The 26,698-nt window shown below is 48.4% G+C and overlaps 1 protein-coding gene across 2 annotated transcripts in view; it reads right to left on the bottom strand.

Annotated features, from left to right (window-relative positions):
* Positions 1-26,698, bottom strand: part of PLEKHG3 (pleckstrin homology and RhoGEF domain containing G3) — a 69,107-nt gene that overhangs the window by 21,043 nt on the left and 21,366 nt on the right. Inside the window, exon 1 of one of the 2 annotated variants that reach the window (XM_045070470.1) lies at positions 20,734-21,132. The exons of the other annotated variant lie outside the window; for it this stretch is intronic. The gene's annotated coding sequence lies outside the window, so the exon portion shown is untranslated. Of the gene's footprint in view, positions 1-20,733; positions 21,133-26,698 lie in introns of those variants that run through there. 2 annotated transcript variants of the gene reach the window in all.

Raw genomic sequence — 26,698 nt, 5'->3', positions numbered from 1 at the left:
CTGTGTTAGGACGTCCACAGAGAGGGTACCAGAAGGAAGCAACAGAGGAGAGCTGCAGTCTCTCCAGACAAGCACGGCAGGAGCAAGGGGAACGGCCGCAGAGATCTCACGCCAGGGCGCAGAGCCCACTCGGCTGTGCTGTCACCCACAGCCCAGCACCGCCCCACGCCTGGCTCTTGCCTGGCTCTTCCTGCGGCTCCCCCTCCACCACAGGTGTGGGGGGACCACCTCTCACCACAGCCACAGGGGCTTTCTGTGGGACAGGAGGATCCCTGAGAGGGTCTGGGTCATTGTCCCGTGCCGCAGCAGCTTCCTCACTCGGGTCCCTCCGGCCCCTCCCCAGAGACTCAGGGGCTCTAAGCACCCTAAGGCAGGACAAGGGAAGGCTCCCTGGGGAATGACTGTATTTGATATGTTCCATGTGAGCAACGTGACTATCACAGAGGCTGTGCAAACAGTGTCATCAGGGTTTCTGGGCCACAAACCCAGGCCAGCTGGCTCAAAGTCATTTCCCCTCACGAATTTATATTCCCTCGTGAATTCCTTTTCCCACCACCCCAAACAGCAGGAGCCACCAAGGTTGGCCGGGTCTTTGAAGCAGGACTTCAGCTGCTGGGAAGGAAAGGGGATCGTGGCTGCCAGGGGAGCCTTCCCACCTGAATTCTGGGAGGAAGTCTGGGCCTATAGACTGACGTGCAGAAAACTTCCTCAGCCTGGCCTTGGAAGGGAAGCAAAGCCCCTGGCATCTCGTCTCAGTGGGAGGACCACCCACCCGCGCCTCACTAACCCCACCACCTCCTAGCCCCGACATTTTCTCATGTGGATTCTCAGAGCTGGGATGTGTCCCAGATCATCTCTCCCTACACGAATTCGGTCAGATAACCTCCTTCAGAAAGGCCTCCTCAACCACTTCTGGAGCATCCAACACCCATACTACTGTAGACTTCTCCCCTCCCCAATGCCCCCCCAAAGAATAAGCACACCCTAATTGTCCCTGGATATAAAGATCCTATGGCTGTTTTATATGACAAAAGAGACTGTGCAGATATGATCAAGTCAAGGATCCTGGGATGGGGAGACTATCCCTAGGTTCCCTGGGTGAGCCTAATGCAATCCCAAGGGTCCTTACAAGAGGGATACAGGAGTCAGAAGTTGATGTGACAACAAAAGCAGAGGGACAGGCAGAAAGAGGCTGCAGCTTTGCAGACAGAGGAAAGGGACCACCAGCAAAGGATCTGGACGGCTTCCGAAGGCTGGGAAGGGAGAGAAAACAAATCTTGGAGCCTCCAGAAGTAACAGAGCCATGTGGATCCAGATTCAGTTCTGACCTCCAGAACTATAAGACAGCAAATACATATTGTTTCAAGCCACGAAGCTTGTGGGGTTTGTTACAACAGCCAGAGGACACTAATACACACTTCCCTTAACTCTAGTGACCCTAAGGACCACTTCAAGTGCTGCAGGACTGTGCAGCAGCACCTTTCACCAGTTCCACGGTCAGGTGAAAGAGAAACAGTGGTCAAAACCAAGGGCTGGGCCAGATCCTCCCAGACTAACGCATTTCCACACTAGTCACTACCAGGTTTCCAGTCTGTCAAGGTACCCAGGAACAGGGACTGCTCATTCAACCTAGCAATCCTGTCCTCCTTGGCCCCAGACAAGGGACTAGAGCAGAGGCACAGCTGCCTTGCTGTCATGCCACATACCAAGTGACCAGCCACAAAAAACTGAGAGGAAGGGAAAAGTGGCCAAGGAGCCACTTTGGAATTTATAGAAATGACTATAACAAGGGCCCCCTACAAATAGCCCAGGAAAAGCTGTCTACCAGGATGTTTCATATGCATACATACTAAAGGCCAATGAGAGCAATCACTACCACTCACAGCCAGGGTAAGTCAACAGAAATAACACAATGTCCCCAGAAGATGGAGCAGCTAAAGCTGGGGCTAGAAATCACAGACAAATTTGGTGTCCCAGAGGCCCCACCTCTCTCTCATTAGACACAAAAGCCCTGGGACCTCCACTCCTTACCAGCAAACTTCAGGAACCTCTCCCTGCAAATCAGCCCTCTTGTCCCCATGGTGGAGCCAGGGCAGGAGCTGCTGGTTTGGGAGCCTCTCAGCTGGAGTGGGAGCAAGGAGGAAACTTGAGCCAACACCTTCAACAGTTGCAGCATTTACTGTTCCATCACGTTCAAAGGCCCTGGAGAATCTCGGCAGGAAGCAAAGTGGGAACAGAGAGGTCCCACCAGGACCCTCTAAGTCCCTAGCAGAGGAGGAGAGAGAAGCACACACACGTGTGCCCAGGAGTCTGCAAAGCAGAGGTTATGCACACTAAACGGTTCCACAGGCTCCACAGCCAGGCAGATCTGGTCTAAAACCCAACGACTCCACCTGGTTGGCCCTGTGTGGCCTTGGGCAAGCCACCTCACCTTTCGGAGCTTTAAGTTCCTCATCTGCAAAATGAGAACAAAAGCACCCACCTGACTGGTCCCCAAAATGGAGAGGATGCAAGTCAAGATCTGCCACACAGTAAAGCCACCCTAAGTGGCAGGATGACAAGGACGGAGAAGTTATTATTTGTTCCACAAGCACTGGGGCAAGTGCCTTTTTTTTTTTTTCCTGATTTGTGCCTATAATTTTTACCCACACCTCACATGAAGAATAAAGATAAAAGTTCAGCTTGGTGAACTGGCATGACCTAATCCTCCCCCACCAGCCATCCAACATGTACAATCCCAACGCGGACTCGAACCATGATTTTCCATGCGGGAAAATATAAGCAATTCGGCTGGAAAGGCAGAGTCTGGTATCCATGGCCAACAGAAGGGCAAAGCAGAAGATGAAGTCTAAGTGAGTCAGAGCCCTTTGTTGCAGCAGGCAGACCACATTCCTCAGGGCTCCACAGGGAAAGACAAGGTGTCCTGCTAGGAGCTGAAGAGGAACAGAAAGAGGAACACAGGGGCAAGCAGGAACAGAACTACAGGAAAGGGAAGGTGGCAAAGGCACAAGTAAGTGACCAGTCACAACCATCCTCGACACTAACCCTTGTGTTTTAAAGAAAAAACAAAATCCAGCTGCAAGGTGGACATGTGAAGAACCAGGATATAAGACAAAAACTCAAGGTACTGGGAAAAGCCTTGCTGCTCACCCATTTCCTAAATCACAGGAATATCAAAGAAGGTGGGGAGCAGTGCAAATGACAGAGTAAGCATGAGTGAGCCCCAGGACTCCAGGCAGCGCTGCCCCAACCCCGTCCCAGGTCTGCTGTTCAGCAGGGGCGAGGCGGGGGGGGAGGGGGTTGAAGGAGCGAGGCAGTAAGCCTTCTGCGCCACAGCAGACGAGCGCGCCCACCCTCTCGTGTAGGGAGAACAGTCCCTGCCCTGCCAAGGCCGTGAGCTGCAGAATTCACTGGACAAGTATTTTCAAGCACTCACTTTGCACAAAGACACTATGGCAGCTTTGTGGGAGACAGAGATGAATCACATACAGAGCTCGCACTCTTGAGGGTTGATCCTCTCTCTGGAGAAGCAAGACAAGTGCCCCAATAACAAAAGGAGTGGAGAGTGGGGTCGTGGGTAGTCTGGGGGTTCAAGGCTGCCTCCAGTTTGGCAATTCGTTCCACACTTCTGAGCATGATGCTAGGCCCTGGGGATAATGAAATGAGTAAGACATTGTCCCTGTCTTTGAGGAACCGAATTCTAGAAGGAAAAAGAGCCCTATAAACAAATTCTCTGCTAGGCAACGCCTTCAGTGCTATACAGATGTAAAAATACAGAAACTGTGCTGGCAGAAGAGGGAGTAGCTGGTACTACCTGGGGCATCTGAGCAGCTTTAAAGGTGAGGCTTCAGCTGAGCCTTGAATGATGAATAAGCTTGTACTTGCCAAGTGATGAAGAAATGGGAGGGTCCCCGGGGCAAAGGCAGCAGCATGGGAGAGTTCAGTCCTAAAAGGCCCAGGACCTCCCAAGGATCTAGGGTAGCTGGCAGCAAGAGGCCAGGCTGGAGGGCATCGGACTAGAGAACGCATGGGCAGTAGTTCTGTGGGAAGGACACGCCAGAGCCACACCTGAAGAAAAACTACCAACCACGGAGACTCTCAGACTGAGAGCTGAGGTGTGAGCATGGACCCCAGGAAAGAACAAACCACACATGGCTTTGGCACCAGGTGTCTGTAGAGCCAAATAAGTGTTCAGGAAGAATCCAGAGGCCCAAGAAGGTGCTGACTCCTCAGAGAGAGCATCAGGTAGGAGAAAGAGAGAATGACCCAAGGAAGCATCTGCTAGAAAGAACAAGACCTATTCCAACCCTTGTGCAGCGGCGGGGGGAGCAACTAGGATCCAAGAAAAGGTGAAGAAACAAAGTTTCGTGTAAATTACATGCTTCCGAATGCAGGAAGAGAACACCGACTGTAGAAAACTGAGATCTGGGGGCTCTGCTGGATAAAAAGGTCCCACTAGGATTCCAGGCCAAAGGCTAGGGGTTGGTCAGAATACATCTCACCACCTGAGGGTTTCCTCCCTTCCCCCAAATTCTCACTTTCCCTCCCCAAGCAAATCAGAATTAGGGGACAAGGCTGCCAACAAGGCGGCTCCCCCAAACACAATTTCCTCTCTAATTCCAAGCATGACCATCCAGACCCAGAAAAGTGTGTTCGTTCACGTGAGCAATCCCCTTTTGTGAACTGCTGCCATCCATCAAACCCCCCTGGCCTGCCCCACTTCTTGGGCATTACAGCAAAAGTGTACTGATGAACCCCCACCCCAATATTTTCCCCAGATGCTGATCTCGGGCCTGGTGCCTGACCCAGGGAGGTCAGACTTCATAGACTCCCGTAAGTGTCGATTCTCAAAGGCACCAGCCCTTCACATAGCAAGGCCTCACAGACTTCCCCTCACAGAACCCTCTCCCAGAGCCCAAGGCGGCCCCTTCTCCACTCTCCGCCCCACACCACCTGCCTCCACCCCAGAGGGCCCTCACCTTCCCCTCTAAGGGGCCTCAACCAGGGAGGCCCAAGAAACTCATCCAACCAGTTCCCAGGTGGGAGGAAAGGAGATTTGTCCCTCAGCTGAGAAGTCGGGAGACCAGAACACAGTCCGGAGACGTGGCTGTCACCAAACCCCAGGTTCTCAGGTGAGGGGATGCAAGTGGTATGGAGCAGCACAGCCCAGGCAGCCCGCTCCCACTCCTGGAAAAGCAAGGCCTCGCTTCAAGGTAAAAAATCCACCCAAGACAGGGCAACAACCTGGCGCCCGCTCACCCCACTCCTGTGGCCCAGAGCTCCGGAAGTGGTGGTGGTGGGCACAGCCCTGCCCAGCAGTGTCCCCTGGGATGACAGGGTCAGGAGAACTTCCTTTCACTTGCTGTCCTGCCACCACTTAGATTTTATCCAAACTAACCACCCTCTGTGGATTCTGGGAAAAATAAACTTCAGGAAGAAAGAGATTAACTCTGCTTTTCCCAGCATGTGTGCACTTTGGTGATGGTCCCTCCAACAGCGGCCCCTTCTCTAAACCACCCAACGCTGCATGTTCAGAAATCAGAAGGGCCTCTGAAACCCCAGCAGATTTGCCCGCAGTCTCCTCTAAAAAGGAACACAGGGGACACCTGGGTGGCTCAGTTGGTTAAGCGGCTGCCTTCGGCTCAGGTCATGATCCCAGCGTCCTGGGATCGAGTCCCACATCGGGCTCCTTGCTCCGCAGGGAGCCTGCTTCTCCCTCTGACTCTTCCTTCCACTCTGTCTGCCTGTGCTCGCTCTCATTCACTCTCTCTCTGACAAATAAATAAATAAAATCTTTAAAAAAAAAAAAAAAACGGGACGCCTGGGTGGCTCAGTTGGTTAAGCAGCTGCCTTCGGCTCAGGTCATGATCCCAGCGTCCTGGGATCAAGTCCCACATCGGGCTCCTTGCTCAGCGGGGAGCCTGCTTCTCCCTCTGCCTCTGCCTGCCATTCTGTCTGCCTGTGCTCGCTCTCTTCCCCCCTCTCTCTCTGATAAATAAATAAAATCTTAAAAAATCTTAAAAAAAAAAAAATATATAAAAAGGAACACAGGATTGTCTCACTCTCACCCAGCCACAACTGACCAATCCACTAGAAGAAAGCAGGGCAGGAGAGGAGGAAAAACAACAGGTCTCCTATACCTGCATCCATGGGGTTCCTCAGTTTCTGAACCCCCAAGGGAGAAACCTACCTTTTGCCCCCAAACCTGTGGCTGGCCAGGTTTCACGGGGGAGTTTATAAAGGCCTGGAGGCCCAGAGCTCAGAGTCCTCATCAGGCCCCCTTGTACTCCCCAGCCTGGCCTCGGAAGGGTACCTACCGCCTTCCTCAAAAGGGCTCCCATCGGAGCACACCGGGAGGGCCACCTGGGGCCTGGCAGCCGAGCAGTTAACAGGCTTGGGGCAAGCAGCGAGCTGCCACCAACAGCCTCGGGAATTAAAGTGCCCGCCGCCTCCTGCAAAACCTCTTCAATAAATGTCCTATTCAGAACCACTTCCGTGTGTGGGTCCTACTTGCTGCATTTCTTTCATTCCTGATCCCTGGGAGGACTCTGACAGAGGAAATGAGGCTTCTCTCCCTCATTCAGCAGGTCCCCCTGAGTGAGGACCCCCATCACATCTGGCAGGTAAGCACTGCCCCAGTGAGGACGTGCAAATCTCTGAGCCATTCAACACAAGGGGACACTGACTGCAGGAAGTCAAACCCCGAAGACACTTGAACAAAGCCAGATCATTCACCAGCACAATACTCCATTTATGTGGCTCCTCCCCCACCCCAGGTCCTCAGCTGAAGGATATTAACCCTTGTTCTTACAAGAGCGAGGAGCCAGGGGCAGGGGCAGGTGCGCAGCAGGCGGTTCACACATCAGGAAACAGAGGTACCAGTGGCTCCCAAAATGCCAGCCTGGAATCCCAACTAGCATGTCATCAGGCTGCACCAGGCCCTGTGCTCAACACAGTCCCTACGGAATCTCCTCCCAACAACCCCAAGGTCCAGAGCTATGTGCTCACTTACCCAAGGGCCAACAGGGACGTAGGAGGGACAGCCAGGGTTTCCTGGAATCCCGGGGCCTTAAAAGAGGCAGATAGCACTCCCTCAGCCCACTTTGTACCAATGCCCTTGGGCACTTTTTTTTTTAAGATTTTATTTATTTATTTGACAGACAGAAATCACAAGTAGGCAGAGAGGCAGGCAGAGAGAGTGGGGGAAGCAGGCTCCCCGTTGAGCAGAGAGCCAGATGCGGCTGGATCCCAGGACCCTGGGATCATGACCTGAGCCGAAGGCAGAGGCTTTAACCCACTGAGCCACCCAGGTGCCCCGCCCCCGGGCACTTTAAGTTTTATAAACTTTGCTCAAAACAAGTTCTCCCACTGTGGGGCAATCTAAGGGGGCAAAATGGAGACACCTGGGAATTTATAACTCCCTTTTAGAAGCTTCTAGAAGGAATGGCTTATGTGCCCATTGAGGGTGGCCCAACGACCGGTGCACCGGCTGCCTTTCTCCACCCTGTCACTGCGAGGGATACTCATCCTCACAGCAGCTCTGTGACGAGCAAGTCCCTGAAGAGTCTTCTGTGAATGCTCTCTCTTCTTAACTCAGTTACAGCCTCCTATAGCTAAGAACCAGATCTTGTGCATTTTTGCCTCCATGTCTTCTGACACTCAAATGCCTACTGCTGACATGGGAAGCTGTGCAAACATAGAAAAGGGCCGAAATAAAGCACACGGGGTGGATGGTATTTTCTGAGCTCTTATGGGACAAAAAGACAACCCCAGTGGAGGCACAGAAAAAGGTCTGGGAACAGAGAGCCAAGCTGTTCACCTCTTCTTGACTGCCTGGTCAGACCCAGACCAGCTGAGGGCTATAGAATCGAAACTGAGAGGACTTCCATCTGCAAGCGGGATTACTCAAACTCCTAACATTTACTGGCAGTATAAGCCACGTGCCCAGTCATAGGAACACAGCAATACGTAAGACAAACCCTTGCTATCAGGCGCTTACCTTCCAGTGGAGAAGGACATAAAAGGGAGACAAATGACTAAGATATTTCTGGATAGTGATAAGTGTCATAAAGAAGATAAAGCAGAGAAAAGAGTAGGGCTTTCTCTCTCTCTAATAAATAAAAATAAAATCTTTTAAAATAAGTAATGGATGGGACGCCTGGGTGGCTCAGTGGGTTAAGCAGCTGCCTTCGGCTCAGGTCATGATCCCAGCGTCCTGGGATCGAGTCCCACATCGGGCTCCTTGCTCGGCAGGGAGCCTGCTTCTCCCTCTGCCTCTGCCTGCCTCTCTGTCTGCCTGTGCTCACTCTCTCTCTCTCCCTCTGTCTCTGACAAATAAATAAATAAAATCTTTAAAAAAATAAAATAAAATAAGTAATGGAGGGGCGCCTGGTGGCTCAGTGGGTTAAGCCTCTGCCTTTAGCTCAGGTCATGATCTCAGGGTCCTGGGTGGAGTCCTGCTCCCTGCTCAGCGGGACTGTTTATCCCTCTCCCTCTGACCCTCCCCTTGCTCGGATGCACTCCCCGGCTCTCTCTCTCAAAAATATAAAAATAAATGTTTAGGAAAAAAAAAAAAAAAGGAGTAAGTGGGGGGATGGGGTGTTATTTGGTCAAGAGGTCCAGGAAGACTCTGAGGAAGTAACTCTTTTTTAAATGTTTTTGTTAACATAATGGATTATTAGCCCTGGGGTAGAGGTCTGTGAATCACCAGGTTTACACACTTCACAGCACTCACCATAGCATATACCCTCCCCAATGTCCATAAACCCACCACCCTCACCTGACCCCTCCTCCCCCCAGCAACCCTGTTTGTTTTGTGAGATTAAGAGTCTCTTATGGTTTGTCTCCCTCCCAATCCCATCTTGTTTCATTCATTCTTTTCCTACCCCCAACCCCCACCACGTTGCCTCTCATGTTTGAGGAAGTAACTCTTGAGCAGAGTCCTGTTTAAGAAGCAGACAGACATGCAAAGTTCTGGAAGAGTCTTCCAACAATCCTTTCCTCTACTCCACCTCAGCCACCCACCCACCCCTTTTATGCCCTAGATATCATCATCACCAGTAAGTGCAGACTTCCAAAACACCTTACTTTTAAGCATCCCACTCTTTGCAACCACTGAAGAGGAGCTGAGTATAAACATTAATAACCATACAACAAAATAAGCCATCACAAGGGAGTAAAAAGATGGAACCAACTGTTACTCCATTAGCTAAAAAAAAAATCTGGGAACCTGGGTGGCTGAGACTTGGTTTCAGCTCAGGTCATGACCTCATGGGTTGTGAGATCAAGCCTCTGGAGAGCTCCATGTTCAATAGGGAGTCTGCTTGAAGATCCTCTCCCTCTGCCCCTCCTCCTGTCTCTCTCAAATAAATAAATCTTAAAATAAAGAAATAAATAAATTTCCCAATAAAGAAAAGCCCAGGACTAGATGGCCCCACTGGTGAATTCTACCAAATACTTAAAGGAATTAATACCAATCCTTTATAAACTCTTCTAAAAATAGAAGAAGGAACACTTCCCAACTTATTCTATGAGTGTATCACCCTGAGATCAAAACCAGACAAGATATCACAAGAAAAAAGCTACAGTCTAAAATCCCTAATAAAGATGCAAAGAATCCCCAGCAAAATACTAACAAATAGAAACCAGTAATACATAAAAAGGAGTATACACTATGACTATATGGATTTATCCCAGAAATACAAGATTGGATTAACATCTAAGCATCAATTAACAGAATTCAAGATATTAATAATACAAAACCACCTGATAATCTCAGTAAACCCAGAAGAAACATTTGACAAAATCTGATACCTTTCCACAATAAAAACACTTCGACAAACTAGGAAGAGAAGGGAACATTCCAATCCTTATAAAGAGCATCTACAAAAAACCTGCCGGAGGTGCCTGGGAGGTGCCTGGGTAGTTCAGTCGTTAAGCGTCTGCCTTGTGCTCAGCTCAGGTCATGATCCTGGCGTCCTGGGATGTAGCCCCACATCCGGCACCCTGCTCTCGGCTCGGCGGGAAGCCTGCTTCTCCCTCTCCCGCTAGCCCCGCTTGTATTCCCTTTCTTTCTCCCTCTCTGTCAAATAAATAAAATCCTTAAAAAAACACCAAAAAACTGTAAGTATTTCATACTTTTTTTTTTGGTACTTCATACTTAATGGAAAAAGACTGAATGCCTTTCCCCTAAGATCAGGAGCAAAACAAGGATGTCCCCTCATGTCACTTCTAGTCAACACTGTACTACAGCTCTAGCCAGGGCAATTAAGCAAGAAAAAAACATAAAAGACATTCAGATTGAAAAGGAAGAAGTAAAACTATCTCTATTCACAGATGACATAATCTTATATATACAAAACCCTAGGAATTCACTATAAAACCACTCGTCCTAATGAAAGAGTTCAGCGACATGGCAGGATACAAGATCAACACACAAAAATCAATTTTATTCCTACACACTGTCAGTGAACAATCCAAAAATGAAATTAACAAAGAAAGCAATACCATTTATAAGAGCAGCAAAAAGCATAAAATACTTTGGAATACATTTAACAAGAGCAGTGTAAAACTTCTATACTGGAAACCACAAAACACTGTTGAAAGAATTAATAAAGATTTTAATCAATGGAACAAAATTTCATGTTCTCATCCATCAGAACACTTCACATTGCTAAACTAGCAGTATTCACCAAATCAATCTACCAGCTTAACACCATCTCTGTGAAAATCTCAGCTGGGTTTTTTTTTAATGGAAACTGACAAGCTGATCCTAAAATTTCTGTGGAAAAGAGACCCAGAATAAACAAAACAATCTTGCAAAAGACCAAAGTTGGAAAACTCACAGTTCCTTATTTCAAAACTAACTAGGAAGCTGTACTTCATAAGATCGTGTTGTGCTGGCATAAAGGCAGACATCTAGATTAACAGAACAGAATTGAGAGTACAGAAATAAAACCTCACATTTACAGCCAACTGATTTTCATCAAGGGTACCAAGATGATTCAACAGGGAAAGAACAGACTTTCAAGAAATGGTACTAGGACAACTGGATATTCATATGCAAAAGAATGAATGGGGACGTCTAGTTCACACCATATGCAAAAATCAAGGCAAAATGTATCATGGACCTAAAGGTGAGATCTAAAACTATAAAACTCTTCCAAAAATACTTAGGAGTAAATCTTGGTAAATCTGAGTGAGCAACAGCTTCTTAAATATTAAAATCACACGGACCGAAACAAGTAGATAAATTAGACTATATCAAAATTAAAAACCAGTGTTACAAAGGGCACTATCAAGAAAGTGAAAAGACAAATCAAAAATGGGAGAAAGTAGCTATAAATCATATATCCGACAACACACTTATAACCAGAATATCTGAGGAACCTTTACAACAACAACAACAATAATAAAACTCAATTTTAAAATGGGCAAAGATTTGAATAGGGGTGCCTGGGTGGCTCAGTGGATTAAAGCCTCTGCCTTCGGCTTGGGTCATGATCCCAGGTCCTGGAATGGAGCCCCACATCAGGCTCTCTGCTCAGCAGGGAGACTGCTTCCTCTTCTTTCTCTGCCTGCCTCTCTGCTTACTTGTGATCTCTGTCAAATAAATGAATAAAAAAATCTTTAAGAAAAAAAAAAGATAAACAAAATGCAGTTTATCCATATGATGGATCATTGGGCAATAAAAAGAAAAAGAAGGGTCTGATTACATTCCACAACATGCATAACTCGAAAACACCATGATAAGGGAAAGAAGTCATAATAAACTACGTATTTACGAACTCATTTATGTGAAATATCCAGAAGAGGCAAATGCACAGAGAGAGAAAGATGTGTGGTTGCATGGGGATGGGAGATGGGAAGAACAGGAAATGACAAATAAGGGGCAAGGGTTTCTTTTGGGGAGGATAAAAATGTTTTAGGATCAGTTCATAGTAATGGCTGCAGGACTCTGTGAATATACTAAAAACCACTAAACACTTTACATGGATGAATTTTAAGATATATGAAATATATCTCAAAGATATAAATCAATCAAATCTAAAAAGTAGTAAGTCAGTGGGAAAAGTATAGACTATTCAATAACTAATCCTAGAAAATCTGGCTATTCCTCTGGAAAAAACCTTACAAGGTGGGTGGTTCTCCACTTTAGCTAGATATAAAAGTCACCTGGAGCATTTCATAACCTAGCCTGGGCCCCACCCCAAGATAATTTTTATTTTATTGGTCTGATCGGAGGTGAAACTCAGACATCAGTCCTTTCTTTCTTACAGCTCTTTGTAAGGCTTTAGTGTGGAGCCAGAGTTGAGATCTGGTTTCATATAAAGAAAATACACTGCAGGTGAATTCGTAACCATGAGAAGCAAAACTTAAATTTAAAAGAAAATATTTTAATATATTTATAAAATCAGAATAGAAAAAGATTCCTTGAACAAGAGACAGAAAGTACAAAGAAAAAAATCAGTAAATCTGACATTAAAATTAAAATTTCCTTATAAAAAATGACATTTATTAATAGTTACGATAACTTACAGTGCTATAATGAATATAACCTACCAAAGAGCAGTTACTCAACATATATAATTACTATAAATCAAAAAGAAAAAGGCAATAGCAATTATGGTTTGTTTTTTTAAATTTGAGAGAGAAAGAGCGCACACCAGAAGGTGCACTCACAGACAAAAGAGCCCAAGAGCAGGGAGCGGGAGAGGGAGAGATTCTCAACCAGACTGCTTGGTGACCATGTGGCCAGATGCGGGCCAATCTCACAAACGCTGAGATCATGAAGGGAGCCAAAACCAAGTCAGACATTTAACAGACTGAGCCGCCCAGGCACCCCAAGGCAAAGGCAACTCTCAGTAAAGTGCACCAGAATCTATACCAAGTGGGGGCAGGGGAGCTGGGGGACTGCAGAGCACACGTGTTTTACTCACTTAAAAACAAAAAGAAATTTTTAATGTACAGGGCAAAGACAGAATAACATGACTGGCCAAAAAAAAACAAGAAAAGTGTTCATCCCTACCTATAATCAAAGTGTTAATTTTAGGGGCACCTGGGTGGCTCAGTGGGTTAAGCCGCTGCCTTCGGCTCAGGTCATGATCTCAGGGTCCTGGGATCGAGTCCCGCATCGGGCTCTCTGCTCGGCGGGGAGCCTGCTTCCTTCTCTCACTCTCTATCTGCCTCTCTGCCTACTTGTGATCTCTCTCTGTCAAATAAATAAAATCTTTAAAAAAAAAAAAAGTGTTAATTTTAAAAACCCTTGCTTTAAATAATTTTTAAATACCATTTCATACCTACCAGATTTAAAGACACAGTACAAAAGTTAGTGAAACAGCAGTTCTCATATTTCTGGTAAGAACGTAACTTAGTTCCAAACCATTCTGGGACACTGTTTCACAGCGTCTTGAAAAGCACAACTTATTGCTGACACACAGGGCAGAGAAGACTGGGGCCCAAATGTTCAAAGTGGTATTATTTACAGTGGTGCAAAATGGATGTCCATCAGTAAGGGAACTGTGATAAAATTATACAATATGTGCCACACAACAGTTAAATGAATAAATGTGATTTAAACACATCAATATGGATAAATCTAGATAACAATGTTGGGTAAAAAATCCAAGTTCAAGAAAACCACACTGGGGCGCCTGGGTGGCTCAGTGGGTTAAAGCCTCTGCCTTCGGCTCAGGTCATGGTCCCAGAGTCCTGGGATCCAGCCCCGCATGGGGCTCTCTGCTCAGCGGGGAGCCTGCTTCCTCCTCTCTCTCTCTGCCTGCCTCTCTGCCTACTTGTAATCTCTGCCTGTCAAATAAATAAATAAAATATTTAAAAAAGAAAAAAAAAGAAAACCACACCGAACATGATGCTATTTATAGTCAAAATAAAAACAACCCAATACCATACATGACTTATAGACAACAGTAAAAAGTATAAAAACATGCAAAGGTATAATAAACAACATATTTAGGAGAATGTCTCTTCTGGGGAGGGAGGCCAGAGAAAGGTTTCCCCAAGAAAAAGGAAGCTTCCACTGCATGCGTAACATTCTATCTCAATGATAAATGAGAGGCAAGTATGATACCATGACCATTTGCCGGGACTGGATAGTGGGAACAGGGAGTCGTGTCGGGGTTCCTAGGCAGGGGCGGGTCCCCAGGCTCCCAGAGACTGACCCAACAACCAGCACCAAGACTGCACACCAAAGCACTCTGCGGCAGCATCCCCGACCAGAACAAAGGAACAAAGCTCCTGATGGAAAGAGGCCTGTGATGTCTGAAACTGCAGTTCCTCCCTGTTATTTTCTGGCCTCCGAAAGTGCTGCGCAGCACCCAGGAAATGCTTAAAATGCAAATGGACTGAAAGCATTCCTGTTTCTCCTAAGGCAAGTGCCCTGTGGGGCAGCTGGCAATCTACCTGGGTGGGGCCATAACACAGTAAACCGCCCTGGCTGGATGCCCGTGGAGACTGCTGTCCAAAAAGCCACATTTTTAAGAGAGTTTTGAACCAGTCTTCAGTAAAGTTGAGTGCCTGTGCCCAGGGGTCATTCAAAAGTTCAAATCTCATTCCTGCCAAGTCTTGGCGAGGGATCCTGGACCGATTTCCAACCTCAGGTGGACTACGCTTCCTTATCTGTGGTTGGGGGTGACACCACTTATTTTGCCTTGCTGAGAGGAACAGTGATACTAGTATCTGAGTATCAGCATTTTTGAAACTTTTCATCAATCGGGTTGGGAATCTTTTAAAAAACACAGTAAGGGCTTCCTTGCATGCCTTCCTCAACAGTCAAGGGAGCATAATTTAACCTTTTCTGGATGACTCAAGGTCACAATTACAGCAAAGCATCCATTATGAAAACGATGACCCCCTCCTCCCCAGGGCCCAGGGCCCAGGTGTGCCAGGCCATTCCTCCTAAATGAGACCCTGGCTTCCACCAGCATTGGCCCTTCCTGCTATTCTGACCTCTGTCCACTCTCACTGCCGACTTTCCACAACTAGGAGGTCATTTTTCCTCTCTGTGCTCACCTCTTTACTCTCTTTCCTTGGCTACTTCCTTTCAGCTGCTGGCTCTGAAAGAGGATGGCATAACGTACATATAAAAGTTAGAGTCTGAGGGAGCTGGGCTGAATAATAATGTAGGAATCTGGCTGCTCTGAGGCTCACTGGCTAGATGCAGATAAGCGAGGCTGCAGAGAGGACAGGTCCTAAAGAGCACAGAAGTGACCCCCACTACTGCCTTCAATGGCATAATATGGGACCTAGTATGGGACAAACTATACTCAAAACTGTAAGTACACCCTCCTGTCCGCAGGGGGGCAAAGCCCACAGCGCACCTGGCAGGACTGGACCCAGTGATCCTAGCAGCCATGCTCTCCTCCAGAGTGCAGAAATCCAGAGCTGCCTGCCCCCCTACCATAGCAGCCCACCACGGGTTAACTTTCATAACTTTCCTAGGTGTCTTTAGACAGGAATAGAACATTTGTGAAGATTTCTTGAATTCCTAAGGTTTTACCACACAATAGGGTTTCACTTATATGAAAAATATTTATTGGTAGGGGCGCCTGGGTGGCTCAGTCAGTTGAGTATCTGCCTTCAGCTCAGGTCATGATCTTGGGGTCATGGGATCAAGTTCCATGTTGGGTTCCTTGTTCAGCCGAAGGCCTGCTTCTCCCTCTCCCTCTGCCCCACCCCTACTCATGTTCTCTCTCTCTCTAATAAATAAACAAATCTTTAAAAAAATATTTACTGGAATCCTAATACGCAGCACTGGGGATGTAGCATCGTGCAGGACAGAAAGACGCTGCATGAATACTGGTTCCCTTTTCCTGCCAACAAACACTTGCCAACTATTGCTCCAGAACCTCCATTGTATATACACAAACACACACAGACACGCACAGTCCTGCAGCTGGGACAGTAGAGGATATGTGTTTTGAAGCACTTCCGGGACTTGTAGGACCCATCTCTCCTCTTGAGATCCTGTTACCACAGTAAGAACTAGACCTCACTCCTCTCACACCTCTCCCTGCATTCTCAGCCAGACCCCAGCAATAATCAGCAACTTCAAGGACTCTCAGACTGGGTTTTCCAAAAGGCTGCATGGACAGCCACCACTGAGTCCGACAGAGCCTTTGTGCAGGTCCTGTGTCCAGCCCCACAATCTGCTCACCAGGAAAGAAGTTTAAGGTCCTTATAAATCCATTCCCTCAGCTTAAACCAGAGAGCCCTCCCCAAAGGCCTGTAAGAGAACTGTAAAAAGCCTGGCTTTCCCCCTTGCCTATGTTCCCAAATGGCCACAGCCCACCCGGAGGGGCCTAACCCTCACCACTGCTTTCTCTGCCCCCACCCCCCAACTCAGCTTCCACAGAACAAAAGTGGGAGCCAACGAGCCCACCGAGCCCAGATCACTGTCAGGCCCGGACCTCAGCACAAGCTGCTCACACCCTTGTTGATTACACTTCATACAGCTCTCGGTGCCACAGAACAAAGATGAAGCCAGCACAGTTCCTGCCCTCAGACAGCGTCCAATCAAAATAAAGAGCACACAGTGGGGGCCCAGTTAACAGGACCAGCCATCATTCCCGCCAGCTGCCAGCTAACTCCCAGGGGGACTGCCACACGTCTCCAGGTGCACCTCCTTCTCATGCGGTAGTGGACCCTGCCCAGGTTTCCTCCTCCTCTGAGTACAGTCACCCAAAACCAAAAACAAAAATGCCTGGGGCTGTTCAGGGCCATCTATCTTTTTAACTTCCTCTGAAGCCAGATTATAACTAGCTTTATGCAGTCTCTAGGCACCAGCTGGCAGGCCCAGAAAGTTCCTTCACCACAGGGCCTGCCTGGCTGTCCTGCCTGTGCCACGGGGCCTGCAGGGGGTGTGGTCTGTCTGATGACCACTTCCCTAGACCTCACCCTCCACAGCCCATCCCTGCTTCCTGAGCCAGGGCAGGGCCCCCAGGAAACCGCTCACCACAGCTTTGACAGCAGTCTTAGAGCCGGCCCCTCCCTTTGAGGGCCGTGGTTCCAGCAGAGAAGAGACTGCAGACTGGCTGGGTGGACACCGCGGGAGCTGAGCAGTTAGAGTCTGGGCAGAACCCAAGATAAGGCTCCATCAGAATCCTCCTGCCCCCCATGCAATTTCCCCAGCCCTCCTCTCCCTCCCTCTCGGAACATAACTTATCTACAGGAGTCTGGGAGAGGGGCAGATAGCCTTCCCAGCTGTGAGGCCGCCTAGAGAGGCCAGGGACCATGCTGTGATTCATCAGGGTTGGTTAGATGCTGGGGGAATTCCAGAGCAAGGGAAGGCCAGGGCTACCCCCAGTTCAGCCTATCCTGGGGAAAGCACCACACACCTGGGAGCCTGGCATCCTCAGCCCAACCATCAGAAATCTAGGATACGGTAGAAAAGTCTCACTAACAAAGTCTGCACTAACCAGGATTTCTGTTTTATCTCCCTCCAATTCCTCACCCCTGCCCAACACTTGAAATACAAAGCCTTTCAGCCTAAGTCCTTAGCAATGGCATGAACTATCTTGAGCTACCCCAACCCCACACACTTTGGTTGGAGAAATAATACAACTATCATTTACTGAACACCTCTGGAAGCTTTGCTGAGCGTTTAACACATTCTCATTGTTCATTCTCACAGAATACCATACATGGTAGATATGATGACTAACTCCATTTTACACGAGAAAAACACAGGCTCAGAGGAGTTCAGCACCAAGGGGCTAGCAAGCTGCAAAGCCGGAATTCAAACCTGGGTGCACCCAATTCCAAATCCGGCCCCTCAATCCCACAGTGGGTTGCTCTAAGTGGGAGTCAAGTAAAGGCGATAAGAGATGAAGGGAAATTCTTCCCTCAGGCATTATCTCCAATATCCCTTGCTCAGGCGGCTTCCCAGGACACTCCATCCAAAATGCCATCTTACTCCCTCCATGGCAATGCATATCCACTTCCTTCCCTATCACATGTCTCTACCTATCACTGACATTCTTTCTTTTTGTTGTTGTTTTTTACTGACATGCTTTCTATTTCATTTTCTATCTTGCTCACTGTCAGCCTCCCCCACTACAAGTCAGTTCCTGGTCAATATTTGTATATTTTGTTCACTACATCTATATTCATATACAGTAGGCGCCAAATAAATGTTGAATGAATGAATACTTAAAAATAGAACTAAGAAGCGTAATTGTAGGAAGAAAAAAAGGGACAATCCAACCATTTAGGGAAAGAGAGGAGAAAAGGAAGTGAGAGTGCGTGGCCAGGAGCAAGTTAGCAGCCCTAAGAGGAGCCCAACAGGAGGCAATGAGGGTCTGCCAGGTCCCCTGTGGATTCCAGTAGAGCCTTCCTGCACAGGAGTGACCTCCAGCTGCCAAGCCTCCAGCCTGAGGGCTTCTGCTGGGGAGGGTGGGCAGGCAGCTCTGGAACAAAGGCCTATGGACAAGCAGCTGGCCAGAGAGCCAGCACAGAGCAGAGGCCGAGGCCAGAGGGGCAGCCTGGGGAAGGGGGAGGGAGGCAAATGAGTCGCTGAAGAGAGCCCCAGTGCAGCTGCAAAGGCAACACCCCCCTCCAAAGCCCAGAGTCCCCTCAACCCCAGTAAAACAGAGAATAACTAGATAGCTCCACAATTAACCCTCCAAAGTTAGCAGCCCAGCGCCCTCCTTCACAAGGTTCTGAGAGGGGGTGGACGTAAAGGGGCAAGCCACGCGTCTGGAACACAGTCCCTTTTCCCTTCTCGCCCCAGTCATCCCTCAAGCCATGGCCTTTGGCCTCCTCCGGTGTAAACACAGTGACCCTGCGTTAGCTGTGGATTTGGTAAGCCAAATGTTTACTCTGGAGCTGAGATATCACAGGCCACAGATGTAAACCTCCACCATAGGACCCTGGTATTTACCATCTCCTGCGGCACACAGGGGACATATCCAGTAAACGTTAAAGCTCTTGAGAGCCCCTCTAGCCACAGTGAGCTCTTTATTCAGTATAAGAGTTTATGGAGTGCTTTCTACAAGTCTGCTTTATGTGATCCTTACCACAACCTCTATAAGGAAGAGAACGCAAGTACCCTGCTTTACTCACGTGGAAACTGAGTCTGAAAGATATGTGATTTGCCCAGGTCATGTTGGAGAAAGCAGGGATTAGCCAGAGCATGAAATCTGAGTTCTAGTCCCTGTTTGGCCAACAGGGATCAGGCTCAAATCACCTGACATCTTCGGTCTCTGCTTCCTTCATGTGTAGAGTAGGCTAATGAGAGGCGCCTTCCAGCACTAGTCACTCTACCAATCTTTGATGGTATGCAGTAGAGCCAGATTAAAATTCAAGCAAAATCCTGTGTTGGACTCCCAGGCCAGTGCTCTTTCCACTTTCCTGATAGGCCACATCTAATAAAACAACCCCTAAGCCACTCCCTCTGCTTCTAGGACTTGGTTTACCCCATGTTGACTCCCTGCTCTATCCCCAGAGCAAGATACCAGGGAGCCAAGGGGTCATCCAGCCCCCAGAGAAGAGAACAGGTTCAGCAAAAGCACCAGGAGCACCTAACATGGCTTAGAAGGAAGAGACTAGGCACCCCGGGATCTCAGGACGGGGTACACCTTCCTTTGGCTCTTACTATCTAGGTTTTCTGTTGGGAGGATGAAATGAAGTCATTCCCAGCTTAAGTCAATGAGTGCTGGAAAAGCACTCTCCTAAAAGGAAGCAGGCGATGTCATTACTCTCCCTACTTATTATTTCTTAAGCAAGGTCTATGTGACTGGGTTTCAAGAAGAGGCAGGGCTAGGGAGACTCTTAAGAACCCAGTCTAGGGTTCCATGTAGGATAATGCAGTCGGAGTTGCCTCCCCAGGGGCCCTGGAGAAGACAGCCTCCTCCATCTGCCCACAGTTTAGCAAGTGGCCTAGAGGATAAAACTCTTACCGCGGCCACAAACACCGCGCCGCTCCCCCCCACCAGGCCACACCTCCCCAGCCTCCTACCATTACATTTCCCACTCTTCTCTTTGTTTTCAAAAGCAGCTCCGAAGAGTAAAAGGAGCTACCTAAAAATACCTTGAAATTTCAAGTTTGCCCTTCTCCTCCTAGCTTTCCAAACCAAAGGGCTGAGAATGGGGAGAAAACCAAATAGATTTCAGGAGTGGGCGATGTCGAGGCCGACAGTGGCAGGCAGTGGCCTCTATGCCTTCGGCTCCCGACATTCCCTTTCTGGCACCCACTCTAACCCTTCCAGGACAGGAGCTGAGATTCTCAAGAACGAGCACTGTGGAGTACCAACCCGGAACAAGCTGCAGGCGCCCGTTGGGCTCCCAGGACCAGAGGCTGAGGTCCTTCCCCAGAAGGGTCCACCCGGCCCAAGTCCCACAGTCCCAGGGAAGGGCCAGCCCTCTGGCGCCCGAGCGCGCAGGGGGAGCGGGCGGGCGCAGCCTCGCGGGCTTCCCGGCTTTCAAACGGAGCTTCCCGGAGCCACCTGGCGCGCTCGCTCCTTGTGGTTCCGGGGTGGGGACTACAGGACAGAAAAGGTCTCGGTGTACGAGCCTCCCGCGCTCCGGTCCTCTACTGGCGTTGGGGGAGAGGGAGAGGTCGCCCTGGAAGGCGCCAACGCAGCCCCGGGCCCCCCTCAGTCGTCCCGAGTCCCCACCCGGCGGGGGGCTGGAGCGAGGAACCGGGAGGGTGGGGGACTTCGGAGGGGCTCTAGGCACTGCCACTGGCCGAGGGAGATGGGAGAAGCGAGGGCCACTCACCGCGCGGTCGCCCCCCGCCGGGTCCCGCACGCTCTGCGCGCGAGGCTGCCCAGGTGCGGCCGCGACGCAGGCGCGAGTTTGAAAGTCGCTCTCCGCAGGGGCTGAGGCTGCCGGCCGCTCCCGCCCACAGTACGGTCCCTCCGCGATCGGGGTTGCAGCCAGCTGCTGACGCTGGCCCCCGGGACCCCAGCCCGCGCGCGCCTTCCCAGCGCCCGGCAGGAAGTCGGGGCCGGGCGAGCGGGGCCAGAGCTGCGGAGGGAGGGGAGAGCGGGAGGGAGGGGCGGGCCAGGAATTTTTCCAGTGGGTGGAGACTCGGGCCGGCCGCTGGAATCCAGCAATTGGCGGCTCCGCGGGGACCCGGAGAACCTTCGCGACGCGGCGAGCCGGAGCCCGAGGTGAAGGGGAACGGGCGCCGCTAATGATTAACGCCCGCAGGTGGGGCGAGCGCGCCGCCCCGACGGTGACCGACCCGCCCTACGCGAGCCGCTCCCGGGCCGCCTAGATGCTCGCAGATCCAAAGACGCACGTGGTGGGGGTCACGCCGGTGTCACAGCCAAACAGCCCCAGTTGTGCGGATAGGAAAGGGGGCTTAGGAAGACATTAATTGCTATCGGCTTGGGGTGGGGGGCGGTCTCGAGCCTACCAGAGCAGGTCACCTTGGCTTTTCTGAGTCAGAAAGGCACGTCACGAATTTCTCGCCTCAACTCGGTCCCTGTGATCCGTTCCAAATGTAAATCCCGGCCTCGGGGGAGCTGAGGAGATGAAGAAACGGGTAACCTGGCGGAAGTCCACTAAAAGGCTGCTAGGTGGATAAAACAAGATGCAGAAACCTGTGTAATAGAGAACCTGTCTCTTGTTTTTACGGCTGTATGTAATACTATGGCCATGGGAAGGTACACACCTGGAAGGGGGTCACGGACACTCAGTAAGGACTTGAGCAAGATCATAAATTTTAAAACGCAAAATAATTCATCAGTAAGGATAGGGGAAAGATGCTGTCTGTTCCAGCACAAGGCAGGAGAGGAAGCCAGGGTGGGGCCCCAGAAGAGATCCCACTGCTTAGACATTACCATCTGGGGAGGAGGAATGGAACTCTGATATCGAATCACTGGGTTCTGTGTAGACAAGTGTGTATAGTAAACGGCAAAGAGAGTTCTTGTTAAAAAAAAGAACACAAGCTTAAAAAAAATAAAATCTGCTCCAGGCTAATGCAAACTCCAGGTGATTTACAGGGAAGGGAGGGGAGCAAACTCCAGGTGATTTACAGGGAGGGGAGGGGAGGAGAGGGACTGGAGCGGAAGGAAATGGCTTTCAGGTGACTTTGAAACTGGATCCTGGCAGAGGGTGGGGTGAAGACAGAGGGGCTCCTAGCTCCCGACTGCCCGGGAAGAGGTTAAGTGGAAACGGGACCCACATTCCTCGGGGAGGGAGGGTCGGCTCCAACCTTGCAGAGCCCTACCTTTGCCTCCCGGGAAGGTGAAAGCCGAGACTGCGGAAGGAGTTTGGGGGTAAACAGCCGCCGGGGCTCTACCAGATAGAGCCAACCAGGGCCCCCCGCTGAAGAGAAAAGTGAGAAGCCCCGAGTCCCTTCCTGTCTTGGGGCTGGGGGTGGGGGAGGCAGTCCTTCCTCATACTTGCGCCTTTCTGTGAGCCTGCTTTCTTCTCTGATCACCCAAATCCTATCTATCCCGTTCTTCCACCTCAAACTCCAGGTTCCAAAGAAGGCCCTTGACTTATCTAAGCCATTACTGAACGCACCCGTCACACCTCCGGCAGGGAATAGTGCCAATGACAGTAATAATAACTCATTTGGTGGATGCTTACCATTTGTAGGGCCCAGTGCTATGCTATTTACATTGTCTCCCTCTATCCTCACAGTTACCTTGTGAGCTAGTCAGTATCCTTATACCCATTTTACAGATCGATAACTGAGGATCAGAAGGTAACTAGCAACTTAACCAAGATTACATAACCAGCAAAAACAGACCCTGACAAGATCCCAGATACGTCTAACATCTGAGTGCTTACTATCTGCTAACCATCATTCTAAGCCCTTTGTACAAACAGTTGTGGTCACAGAAGAAACAGAGGCAAGGTCACACAGCTAGTGTGTGATAGACCTGGGCAAAGCTGATCTTCGTCACCATCTATTCTGCGTTCTTTTTGACACCTGTTATATTCAGTTCAGCTCATTATAATGCCTTGCATTTCTTCTAATTGTTTGAATGTACATAACCTATTTCCTAAAAAGATTTTAATCTTCCCTTATGGCAGAAGTTATATAGGAAGCATTCTGTAAAGCAATTCAGGTGAAATAACCCAAACAGTTTGAAATCATAGCTCACCTCTAAGAATAAAAACCTGTGTCTGGGCCCAGGCTCCAGCGATCAGAGCCTCTCTCCTCCCTGCCTCTTCCAATCCTTGCTTTAGTGTCTGCACTCTCCCTGCTATAAAATCATTTATTATTATAATAATACCTTGTGCTCCAGTAATGTCTTTAATCCAAGATCTCAAAGTGTTTTTAAAAATACAGATTAATTCATCTTCACAGTACCCCCACTGAGATGGGCAGATGGAGGTATTCTCCCCCATTTTTATGGGTGAGAAAACCAGGATGGCACAGAGAATTGAAATGACTCACTATGGAAGTCAGTGGAAGGGTTTCTTCTCCCGGCCCTTGCCCTCCTCCTTCCTAACTCTTGGCTGCCAACATCTGCATCAAAATTTCAAATCCCAGAGACAAAGACCATTGAGTTTCACAATAAAGGACATTTCCAAACTGTCATTTCAGCTGCTCTATTGTGGTAGACCTCAGGAGAGGGAGGGGATGTAAAAACTGCCAAGGTCCTGAGGCTCTGTGCTTCCAGCTCTGAGAAGGAACCCCGGCTGGCTGGAATGGGGGAGGAAGTCCTCCTCCAAGGTGACCTAAAAAGCCCAAACAAGCTTTAATGTCTCAAAGCTTCCAGAGTATCAAGTGGCATTTCAGTAATATTTCCCAAAGTGTGCGCCACAGTAACAAGAAAATAAACAAACTAAATGTCATCAAAAATCTAAAACTTTTATGCCTCAAGAGGCATCAAGAAAGTAAAAAAAAAAAAGAGAGAGAGAGAGAGAAAATTGTGGCAAATCATGTATCTGATAAGAGATTTTATCTAGAATGTGTAAAGGATCCCTACAAGCAAATAACCCAAATAAAAAAGCAACCCAATTTAAAACTGAGCAAAAAATCTAAACAGACATTTATCCAAAGATATACAGATGGCCAATAAGTATATGAAAAGATGCTCAACAACCTTAGCCACCATAGAAATGAAAATTAAAAAATGAGGGGCACCTGCCTAGCTCAGTCAGTGGAGCATGTGACTCGTGATCTGTGGGGTCATGAGTTCAGGCCCCATGTTGGGTGTGGAGTCTAGTCTACTTAAAAAAAATAAAAAGTAAAAAAAAACTTTTTTAAATGAGGGTGCCTGGGAGGCTCAGTCCGTTAAACCTATTTAAGGTTTTCTCTCTCCTTCTCTTTCTCCCTCTGCCCCTCCCCACCTCAAAAAAAAATATTTTTTAATGAAATCTCATTTATACTGTTAGGATGGCTAAAATCAAAACGTGTAATAATTAGTGTTAATGAGGTTGTGGAGGAATTAGAACTCTCATACATAAAAGATTAAACCCAGTGAACATATGACTCAGCAATTCCATTCCCAGGTGTGTGTGTGCGTGTGTCCAAGAGAACTGAAAACATCTGTCCACACAAAACCTTGTACAGGAGTGTTCGTTCACAGCATCATTATTCATAATAACCAGAAAGTAGGCACAACCCAAATGTCCACCAGTTAATGATGAATGGATAAACAAAATGTATATTTCTACAATGGAATATTCAGTCATAAAAGGAATGAGGTACTGGTTGAAGCTACACCATAGATGAACTCTGAAGTCTTTATGCTAAGTGAAAGAAGTCAGCCATAAAGGACCACATCTGTATAATTCCATGTATATGAACAGTCCAGAATATGCAAATCTATACAGACAAAGTCCATTTGTGCCTGCTTTAGAGCTGGGGTTGGGGTGGTGGGAAGTTGGAGGAGATGGGGAGATGGGGTTTCTATTAGGAGTGCTATAAACACTAGAAATGAGTAAGGGTGGAGACGAAGTGGCCGAGTGGTTAAGGCAATGGACTGCTAAAAAAGAGTAAGGGACAGAAGGGTCAGGTGGGGAGAGATAGGTAGGGGGCTACGTGATCAGGCGCACCAAAAATCCCAGAAATGCTGAGGTATAAGGGAACCAGAGATAAGGCAATAGAACCAGACCACCTCGTTGGCCTTAAACATCAGAGATGAGGTATTCAAAGGAGAAGTTATCATGGTGCTATCAGTGGTGATGTCAAGATTTCAGTTCCCTGGTCAGTCTTCTATAAAAGACCGACCATAAAAAACCTCAGTGGCAATCCACTCGGGAGGGGCTCCTCCTGAGTGCTTTTTACTTTCCTTCCTGTTCTCACCTTCACTTAACATAACTTTCACTTCATTTCACCCTTAAGTGTCCTCGAGAGTCATTCTCCGACTCTGAGACAAGGACCCTGCAACCCTACAACAAAATAGTGATTATACCCCCAAAAATGGAAAAAACAACAACAACACACATGGAATTGTATATTTTAAGTGGGTGAACTGTGTGTATCTCAATAAAGCTGTTAACTCATTTTTTTAAATTGTGAACTACTACCACAAGTTCCAGAATGACCAGACCTCTTGTTATCAGAATCTATCAGAATCCTGTCAGAATCTTTGGTGGGCAGGCCCCTGCTATGCATTCCCCCAGAACGCACTGAAGTTCATCCTAACACCGTGCTTTACAAGACTGTGATTCGGAGCCTTGTGGTTCCAGGCTTCCTGAAATGAATGAAATGGAAGGTCTGTAAGGCGCTCTGAGAGGTCAAAACCTGGGAGTTGGGAGGGTGGGAAAATAGAAATCCCCTTCATGAAGTTCTTTATCAATGGCTTCTTTCCCCCAGCCTAAACTCCATAGTGTCAAAAAAAAAAAAATCTGACATCAGAAGGGGGACGCCTGGGTGGCTAAGTAGGTTAAGCGTCTGCCTTCAGCTCAGGTCTTGATCTCTGGGTCCTAGAATTGAGTCGGGCATCTGGCTCCTTGCTCAGCGGGGAGCCTGCTTCTCCCCCTGCTCACTCAATCTCTTTCTGGCAAATAAATAAATAAAATCTTAAAAAAAAAAAAAAAGAAGAAGAAGAAGAAGAAGTAAGAAAGGGGAAGAAGGTATGGGGGAAGGGAGAGGAAGACTTCCCCCCACTCCTTAATACCTTCAGGCTCCCAGCCACTGCTGTGAGGAGCTCTTAAAGGAAATGAGCTGTTTGAGTTTGTGTCTGCAACAGAAACATTTGCCAATCGCTTGTGGTTTTTCAAGAACCTGGGAGCCTCATGTGAACCATTTCTGGAGATCCACTTACATCCACCTTCGCTATCAGCAGATAAAGGGGCTGTAAGGCAGCATTTACAACACCTGAGGCCAGACAGTAGGCACTAAGACATCAGCCTTTAATGGTCTAGGGGTTGGTTAATACAGTGACCGTCCCTTCTTGGACTTCTGGCCTTTGGGCCAGACATTTTTCTATTTACAACGCTGCCCGTAGATAAAGTATAAACGTGGAACAGTCAAGCTTTCCCCAGCTTATTGCTAAAGCAAAAGATTTTCTGGGGAGAGTTCAGGAACTATTAGCTGAAATGGTATTGTGAGTTGTCCGTGTACTTCTTTATCTATGTTGTTAATATCCCATAAGACTTTCTACTTCTGAGATTTTCAGACCTGGGTATTCATAAGAAGCACCTAGGAGGTTTCTGACTCACAGCTGAAGCCTACCCCAGGAATCTGCTTTTTAACAGTAAATGATTCAGATGCAAGGGAGACCCATAGACCACACTTGGGAAAACAGTGGTCTGAATTCTGCCTTTT

The sequence above is a fragment of the Mustela putorius genome, unplaced genomic scaffold (genome assembly GCF_011764305.1).
Source record: "Mustela putorius furo isolate JIRA1106 unplaced genomic scaffold, ASM1176430v1.1 tig00000129_pilon_pilon_pilon, whole genome shotgun sequence".
In the NCBI taxonomy this organism is placed as follows: domain Eukaryota; kingdom Metazoa; phylum Chordata; class Mammalia; order Carnivora; family Mustelidae; genus Mustela; species Mustela putorius.
The sequence above is the reverse complement of the archived record's forward strand: the minus strand, read 5'-3'. Positions and strand labels throughout refer to the sequence as shown.